The sequence below is a fragment of the Felis catus genome, chromosome A3, assembly GCF_018350175.1.
Source record: "Felis catus isolate Fca126 chromosome A3, F.catus_Fca126_mat1.0, whole genome shotgun sequence".
Classification (NCBI taxonomy): Eukaryota; Metazoa; Chordata; class Mammalia; order Carnivora; family Felidae; genus Felis; species Felis catus.
Window position 1 is genome coordinate 3,925,648 of NC_058370.1, and position 8,992 is coordinate 3,934,639.

Genomic DNA, 8,992 nt, shown 5'->3' on the forward strand with positions numbered 1-8,992 from the left:
GGTAGCCCGGATCCCGGCCCACCGGGCCCGCCTTCCCCGTCTCCGGGGAACAGCGCCTCTGTCGTCTTTTGGGGCCCCCTCCCGCAGACACATGCACCTCGGGGGTGAACGCGGGCCCTTCGGGGACCCGGCCCTCCAGCGTGGGCTCTACGCAAACTGCTGCAAAGGAATCGAACAGAAGTCAACATATGGCGACTTAAAAAACGATTAACTTCATTTAAGAGAAAAAGAAAAGATGGCTTTTTGTTGCGTTTAGAAAAAAAGAACAGCAGAGCAAATCTGTGTCATTAGCTGGAAGCAGATGGCAGCCTCTGTGGACGGCGTGTGCGTGCAAGGTTCTTCCTGTTCGCTCTCCAGCTCCCGCGTGGAGGGCTCCGTACTTAACAAGGCTGGGCCCCCCCCCCCATAGGTACAGAGCCACGGCCCTGAGCCCCCCCCCACCTCGGCTTCCTGCAATCACGGAACATCTGCTGTGCCGAGCCTGCGCCTCATCCCCAGGGCCTGGCAAGGTCATTAGTCATCGTCTCATCTGGCGATGTCACAAACGCCCCCTCACTCTCTCTGCTCCAGCTGGTTCTGGGGGGTCCCCGGGGGCCTGAAGGGCAGGGCTGACTCCAGGACCCCCTCCCGCCTCTGCATCCCCAGCCACATGGGCCCTGAAGCCAGGACTCTGAGTGACAGCCCATTGGCACAGACCAGCGCCATGCGCGTGGGCAAGGCTCTTCAGTGATGGAGGGGAGGATACAGCTCTCTGGCCGGCTTGCTGGGTATCTGTTGACGGTTTCTCTCCTTTCGCGTAAGATAGGCCCAAGCAGGGGTGCCCGGCCGGCTCCGTCAGCAGAGTATGTGACTCGTGACCTTGGGGTTGTGAGTTTGAGCCCCGTGTTGGGTATAGAGACTGCTTAAAAAGAAAATCTTTTTAAAAAGATGGACCCAGGCAGCCCCTTAGCCCAGAAGACCAGAGTGGGGTTCTTGGTACATATATTTTTGTTAAAGACCCTGTATTGATGAGGGCTCTTCGGTTTCAAGGAGATCCAACTCACACTGGCTTCAGCAACAGGAGGATTGGTTGGCTTGTTAACTGAGAAAGCCAGTGGTTCCAGCTTCAGGCACGGCTGGATCTAGGTGTCCAAATATGTTACGAGGAATGTGGCATCCTCCTTCTCTCAGTGCTGCACTCCTCTGTGTTTGCTTCTATATAGTTACAAAGAAATAGTTTAATGTTTACATATTTTTGAGAGAGAGAGTAAGAAACAGCACGAGCGGGGGAGGGGCAGAGAGAGAGGGGGACCCAAAATCCGGAGCGGGCTCCAGGCTCCCAGCTGGCAGCACAGGCCCTGACGCGGGGCTCGAACCCACAAACCGCAGGACCGTGACCTGAGCCGAAGTCGGACACTCACCCGACTGAGCCACCCAAGTTTGCTTCTATATTTACTACCTATCACTATGTAACGAATTACCCCAACACATAGCTGCCTAAAACAATACACGTCTGTTATCTCACACAGTTTTTGTGGATCAGGAATTCAGAAATAGTGTCATGGTTTGAGGTCTCTCACGAGGTGAAAATCGAGACTCCAGCCCGGCTGTGTCATCTGAGGGGTTGAGGGCCGGAAGAGTTGCTTCCAAGATGGCGCACCCCGTGGCTGTGGGCAGGGGGCTGCAGCGTCCTCCCCTGCGGACCTCTCCACGCAGCTGCTCGCGTGTCCTCACAACACGGCCACAGGGCTAGTGACCAAGGAGGGGGCTGCGATGTCTTCGGTGACCCAGAAGTCACATTTGCTCATTTCTACAATCCTCTCTTGGTGGCACCAGTCAGCTTCACCCAGGCGAGCGGGGACTACGTACGGCGTGGATACCCGGAGGTGAGACTCATCGGGGGGGCGTCTGGAAGGCTGGTGACCTCGGCTTCCTTCTCAGTCCCGCAGAAAAGCTATTTGAGGCTGTGACTCCAGCGGAACACCACTTTCCCATGCCATGCCCGTCGCTGACCAAATTATCGTGACTCCACTTGGCCGGGCTGAGCCAGGGGCTCACCGCTCGGGTCAGGGAGGGGGAGGGTAAACCCCACCCGAGCCGCGTGGATGGAGAGTCTGAGAGGAGCTCCTCCCTGAGAGCAATCAAGGGGTTGCTAAGTACAAGATCAAGGGTCAGCCAAGCCTTTGGTTTGGAAACCGTGTCTGCCCTGTCTAGCTGGGTAGACCTCCCTGTGCCTCGGTTTCTGTATCTGCAAAATGGGTATTCTATAACCCTCTCGGAGCCGTCATTCGGGACGATCACGCACATAAACCCTCTCACATAGTCGTTTAGAAACATAATGAGCCACTTAATTGAGAAAGCGATTATCATCACTAAAGCGTAGAGGCTCAGAGCTGGGCCCCGGAACCCGCTTCATGGGTTCGAATCCTAGTTGCCGTGTGACTGTGACAAATGGTCCGTCCTCTCTGAACTTCCAAACTGTGAAACGGAGGCCATGCCACCACCTACCTCGGGTTGTTGTGAGCGTTGGACCTGGACGTGGGGAGCGGAGGCAGCTCCCCTGGTGGGTGATTCGTAGCTCTATCATCACGCACGTGTAACGGGGCCTGTGTGGCGTAGGAGAGACTGGGTGGCCGGCACGTTCACTCGCAAAATTCAGGTTATGGCTTTCAGGAGACTCCGTTTGCCACTCACCCTGGGATAATTACCCAAGGTGTCACTTAATCGTGCTCAGAGAGGCAAGCAGTTCTCTGAGGGCATCGCAGGGAGCTTGAGGGAGCAGGGTTGGAACAGCACGGTCATTGAGCCGCCCTGGGGGGCCGCGGGGCCGAGACCTGGGGAGCAAGCCCGGGACCGGCCACCCCGCTCTCCTGGCTGACTGGCATCTCCGGGCCCCAGGGAGACGGAGGCAGGGGGCCCAGTAGAGAAGCAGGAGTCCCAGCACGGTGACCCGGCCTGTCCAAGATCGCAGGGGTCATGCCACCCCTCTCTGCTGCCCTCCTTTAGTGACCATCCAAGGAAACCCCTGGAAATGCTCTGCTGTCTCCTGAGGGTGGCGAGGCAGGGGTCCACGAGAGGGAAGAACTCGCCCTTCCCTTCAGACATCGTGCGGGGGAGTCTTCGACAAACAAACGGGCCCCCAGGAGGGCCTGGCTTTCTGGAATTTTTCAAACCAAGCCGCACACAGGTTTCCCTGCTTGGGGGGTGGGGGTGGGGGGAGATGTCGGTGCGAGATGGGCTCCAGTCAGCCCCTGGGTCTTGCAAAAGACCAGAAAAAATAAAACCCGGATGGTGTTCAGTGAGGGCTGGCCCCGAGGAAACTGGCCACGGAGGGGAGTCGGGGAGGAGTGGGGAGCGTTGTGGGTTTCTCTACCCTCCGCGTCCCCAACATCCGCGTTCAGAAGGAACGACCGCTGGGTACCAGAGCTGAAAGGGATCGTGTTGGCACACATAGGAGGGGCCAGCGGAGGCCCTGGGCGAGCCCTGCCCTTGTCCACCCTCACCATACACCCTCTTTCTCTTTGCATGCAGGTGCTCTGAAACCCCAGGGAACGTTCTAGAGGAAATACTGCTTTCTGACCACAGGGGGTGCTGTTGCCTCACAAATGAGCTGCCCCCAAAAAAAACGGCTGATGGAAAAAAAATTTCTCCCTGCAGTCCAAAGACTCTCGAAGTTTCCATCTGCAGACAGCTTTGGAAGGGGGCCCGAACCCTGATGGACCCTGAGCCTTCCTCCTTCCGGAATCTCTTTCCCAGGGAAGGCTCCCTCTGTGCTCCCACGGGTTTCGGGGAGAGGAAGAGGCTATCGGAGGGAGGGAACACTGCAGCACAGCTCACAAGGTGCTACCCACCCACCACTACTAGAGTCCCCAGCTTGTAGGGGGCAACTAAGGAGCTACGCTGCGTCCCAACGTAGCAAAGCCTGACCCTGTAACCCCCAGACCACCCCAGCGGGGTGGATACGATCGCAGAAATGGCCCAGCACCTGCCTGAGCTCACAGGCACCCCGTCAGCGAGACAGACACCATCGTCACCCGTGTCTCTGTGGCTCCAGGACAAAGGACCCCAACCGCTCTACTCTTTGGGGCCCGTGTGGCAGTTGGGCCTTAAGGTCCAGAGTGGCATTGCTACGGCCCAGCCGCGTGCCTCGTTCTGTTAAGAGGAGTGTGTGTCTGACGGCCTGCGTGGAGATGTGGCCTGGGCTGCCTCTCCCGGCTGGGCCACGAGGGCCTCTTAATGCCCGCGCTGCCCTGGAGGGGTCTGGCGTGCCCAGAACCCCTGGAGAAGTTTCCATTAAACCATCAGTTCTGACCAGATGTTCTCAGTTTTTAAGCCACATTGTTTTATGACCTAGGAGGGACCCCCTTCCTCATTTTTCTGGAAGAAAAGGAGCATAAGTGAGAAAACGCGGCTCAGGCCGCCTGGTTTACATGGCAGTGTTCTAAAGGAGGCCAAGGTCCGGGCCCCCGGCTTCAGCTGAGCCAGCAATAAGCAGTGTTCAAGCCCATGAGTCAGGCAGGGGAGATAGGAGCGGGGCGGTGTGTTTTCTTTTCACATTTATGCATTAAGAAGAACGAGATGGAAAGTGGGCCAGGCGGCCATTAGCGTGGCTCCTCCCGTGTCTGGGTTTGGGGAAAAGCGTACGTCGAGTCAATGTTAACAAAAACGGACTTTTTTTCCCACCGTGGACTGCTCTGCCAGCTAATCTGGTCCTTATCCTGGGGCCTCTCGTCGTTTTTGTAAATAAAACCGATGAGGACCACTTGTAAAAATGAACATTCTTAGGCAAAACTTGCTAATTTCATGCCAACTGGAATTAACCGGCCTTACCGAAATCCTGGAGGCCTCAAGATGACTCTCAGGACGGGGGTTCTAAATGACTTGACATCTGTCCAGGGGTGCTCGCTCGGGAGTCTGGGCCCACACCCTGGGTCCCAAGAAGGTGGATGAGGCGGCAGCCGAGAGGGTCTCTGCACAGCGGCCTCTTGGGGGTCCCGGCGGGCCTCCGCAGGCTCTGCTTAGCACATCTGAAATGCATACAGGAAACACATGTGTTCTGGATCCTTCTCCTCACGTCATCAGCCTTTCTTGATGCTTCTTCCCACTGCAGCTGCAGAGGCAAGCAGCACGGGAACGCCGTCCGCAGTGGCCTCCGCCTCTGTCCCCCGCTGGTGATAGCCCAAGTCCTCACCTCCGGACCCCGCTGGGGCCGCCTGGGAGCTCTCCCCACGGAGCTGCTGCCTTCGAGGGAGGGGTTCTCTCTGGGCCTGCTTGGACTTCAGATCAGTAAGGTCTTCTCCCTTCTGTGGGAGAAGCATACATGCTTCTGTATGCATACATGCACTAGAATCCAGGGGTTCTTAACTGGGGGGCCAATTCTGCCTTCCAGGGGCATATTTGACAATGTCTGGGACATGTTTGGTGGTCACAGCCGGGGAGGGGGCCTCCTGGCATCAAGTACGTGGAGGCCAGGGGTGCTGGTGAACATCCCACGATACGCAGCACAGCCCTACCCCAGAGAATTATTCAGTCCCAAACGTCAGTAGTGCTGAGGTTGAGAAACCCCGCCATACGCTACTCAACCCATTCCCTAGAGATGGACAGACATAAGGTCCAAATCATAAACGTTGTGGCAACGTTTATGGTTCACAAGACTACTTTACAGCCAGGTTACTCTGCCGCGGGTCAGCGGAACGAACAGAGAATGTAGTGCAGTGCTAGCTGGGCAGCAAGAAGAAAGCAAGAACACACATCTCTATTCACAAGGTACCTGTGCAACATGATACGAGAAGGAGGTCCTTTGGTCCTTCCCGACCCAGGGAGGTTGAGAAGGATCGGAAAGAGGAGCCAGATGGACCAGGAGGACTGGACCGCCCACATCGTGCGGGCAGATGCGACTCCTCCCTGAGTAACTCTGCCGGCTGTCCGGCTGTCGGTCCCGCTCAGGCCCAGGAGACCTGGCTTGGCCCCTCGAGGCCCCCCCACCCCGCCCCCCGGCCACCCTCCGCCTCACCTCCTCCCTCTCGCTCCCCTGCTTCAGGGCCCGCCTGTCCCACACGGGCTGGAAGAGGACCTTGCATGTTCCCTCTGGTCTTCAGCGGCCCTGCTTCCAGGACAGAAAGCCAACATCACTGCTTTGGGACAGCCTGCCCAGACCGCCCTGACCACGTGCCGGCCTGGCACCGTGCCCCTCTCTTGCCCTCGCCGATCTTGTCATTCTGTATTTGTTTTTGTGATTCTTTGGCGGCCAGCCCTCCATCCCCCTGGACGGCCAACTTCACAGGGGCTTCCACGGGTGTTCTTCTCCTACAATGATGCACCAGACCCCTGCACAGCACCTGGTAGAGGGATCGCTCGGACCCACCCGGCACCACCAGGAGGGGGCGCAGCCCACGGGTAGGACTTCTCTGGCTTGGTCGCCGCTCTGTGTCCAGGGTCAGCGTGGCGCCTGCTCTGTGATAGGGGCTCACGATGGATGGACGGGTGGGTCAGCAAGTGAGTGAGGGAGCGAGGGAGTGAATGAACGAGTGAGTGAACAAACAAGGAAGAGAGGACGGAGAGCTGGGCATAGACAGGCAGGCTGGACAGGACGCCAGCACTCTGCACCCACGTCCTCTCGTGTGACCGCTCCACGCGTGAGCATATGCATCCATTCTACAAGCGAGGAAACTCGTGCCCTCTGACAAACAAAGCCAGTGAGTAGCGGCGCCTTTCCCCACCTGGGGTCCTCTGTGTCCACATTCCGCTGCCTTTTGAAAACCTTTCGACAACCAGGGGGTGAGACCCCACACCCGCCTGAGGAACCCAGTGCTCACTGCCCCCGTGCAAGTGCATCACCTCACATAGGAGCTAAAGTCATAAATTCATTCCTTCCCTCCCCAGCTGCGTGTTTATTCCAGCTCGGTCTGAGCACAACTGTGTCCTCGGGAGAGAAAGGAGATCCAAATGTCTCCGTGCCAAGAGTAATCATCGTTTCCTATGAAATTTGAAAAACACTCAACTTCCAAGTGTCATTCTATCCACTGGCAGCATACATCGTGGGGCGACTCCTGGCCCCCCTCAGGCCCTCGGGGGCCCGCGCCCGCCATCTGAATGCGTCGGCGTCCCAAAAACGGTGACCGATGGGGGCCCTTGTAACTACCAGCACCTTCCTTGCTGTTGCCGCTTTGGAAGCAGTTGATTTGTTTTCTATTTCAGACGTTGTTGACACTTTAAGTCTTAGCTATTTCAGAGTACAAATGCAAGTCTGTGTTTGGGCTTTGCTTGCTCAAAAAGAGGGAGAAAGGGGGTGGGGGGAGGACGAGAGAGAAACAGTATCAGACATGAGGCTTCACAGGTGTCGGAGGCGATGTTTGGGGAGCAGCGCAGGAAGCCCGAATCTGAGAGCGGACTAATGGTCCCCCCGGTACATTGTGGTGGGAGAAACCTTTACTTAGCGCTTAGTTTTAAGAACCTCGATAATAAAACACTTGTGCCTGACAGCTGTGTTATCTACAGCCAACTTTTTAATTTCCCTTTGCCAGGTTACTCATTCTTGAAATGTGTGTTCTTTATACCCAGAGGAATGGTTTCTATTTTCCAAACTTCCAGAAGGCTGTTGGAATAGAAAAACGGAGATGTTTGAGCCAGGCCATCAACAGCTTTTTAAATTAAAGTAGAAGCAGTGGGAAGAGGACGGGGGGGGGGGGGGGGGGCAGAGGGGAAAAGGGACGTTTCCCAAGGCTACCTGGGTGGGGGGGGGGGGTGCGTGTCAGGGTTCCGGCCACCGCGGGGTCGCCGAAGATGCTCACGCGGTCTTGCCCCGTATCAGTTCCTTCTTTCCAGTGACGCCTATCAGGGGGATTTTGTGCATCCCTCCATATGCTCCCCTGCCAATGGGTTTATTCGGCGTGAATCGCGTAGCGCGGTGTTTATTACGCAGAGCCAGAGCCACGCGGTCTCGGGCGATGAAGTGATCCTCCCAGGACTCTCAAGGCTGGTCCCGCACAGAATGCCATTTCCTCCTGCATCTCATCCCGGGGACATCACGCCTCTCCTGGGATTTCCCAGCACGGCACGTTCTCAGGAACGTCGACGGCGAGGAGACGCCCCTTCCCCGAATTGCCCTTCCGCGTTCTGGCATCCAAGGGCGAGAGACGCTGTGCTGGCAACGGAGGAGTTTCACCCGGGTCAAGGGCAGCCAATCCAACGGTCTTGTGCCAAACCTCTGACACCTGTCTTGGTCTGCGCCACCCCCCCCCCCCCCCACCGCTTCTGGTCCAGGGTTCCCACTACCTGGGGTGAGCACTCAACAGCGGAGATCAGCTCACACCCTGCTCCTTTTAGAGCCTCTGTTGACTGCCCGCTGCCTCTACGTGAAAGCCAAAGTCCTTAGCATGGTTTCCAAGGCTCCTCGTGAGTTTGCCCCAACTCAACCGCTCTCTGCCACCACACCGTGGTATGCACAGGCGTTGGCTGCCTCCACCCTCCCGCCACCATGTCGCCATGCCTCTGTCCCTTGCTTGTCCACGATGGCCGACCCCTCGTCCAGCTCTCGGTCTTCCCCAGCCCTCGTATTCCTCTCTGGACACACAGTCCCTCTCCCTCGCCAAGCTGTGGGCCCCGTGAAGAACCAGGGTATCTCTTCCCCAATGTCCCCCAGCGTTTAGCACAAACTTCACACTCCGCAGGAGCTCGACCAACGAAGCTTCTGAATGAAGGAACGGGAGCTCCCTGCGCGTCTCTCCGTTGTGTACATAGACAGACGGTAGCCACCGGTGTATTCGAGATTTAAAATTCATTTGTTCCCATATTTGTGGGAGCTACATGTTGTGTTTAAAATTACAGCGCTGACAACCATTTTTAACGGCCTTGTTGTCCTTCAGGGTTTATTTCAGGGGCCTCCCAGGAGGAAGCTCTAAAGCTCCCATGACTTGATAGACATAAGCCAGGTCCCTCTCAGAGGGAAGAGGGCAACCTCTTTTTCACTTGCCTTTTCAACAGAGCACACGCGTTAATAGTCATGATGAGAAGC

The 8,992-nt window shown here is 56.9% G+C and overlaps 1 long non-coding RNA gene across 1 annotated transcript; it reads left to right on the forward strand.

The window, feature by feature from the left end:
* The first annotated feature begins 574 nt into the window (after positions 1 to 574).
* Positions 575 to 4,295, forward strand: LOC109497883. The gene is made up of 3 exons (XR_002154303.3): positions 575 to 767; positions 1,509 to 1,865; positions 3,511 to 4,295. It is a non-coding gene; the product is annotated as an uncharacterized LOC109497883 (long non-coding RNA).
* The last annotated feature ends 4,697 nt before the right edge of the window (positions 4,296 to 8,992 follow it).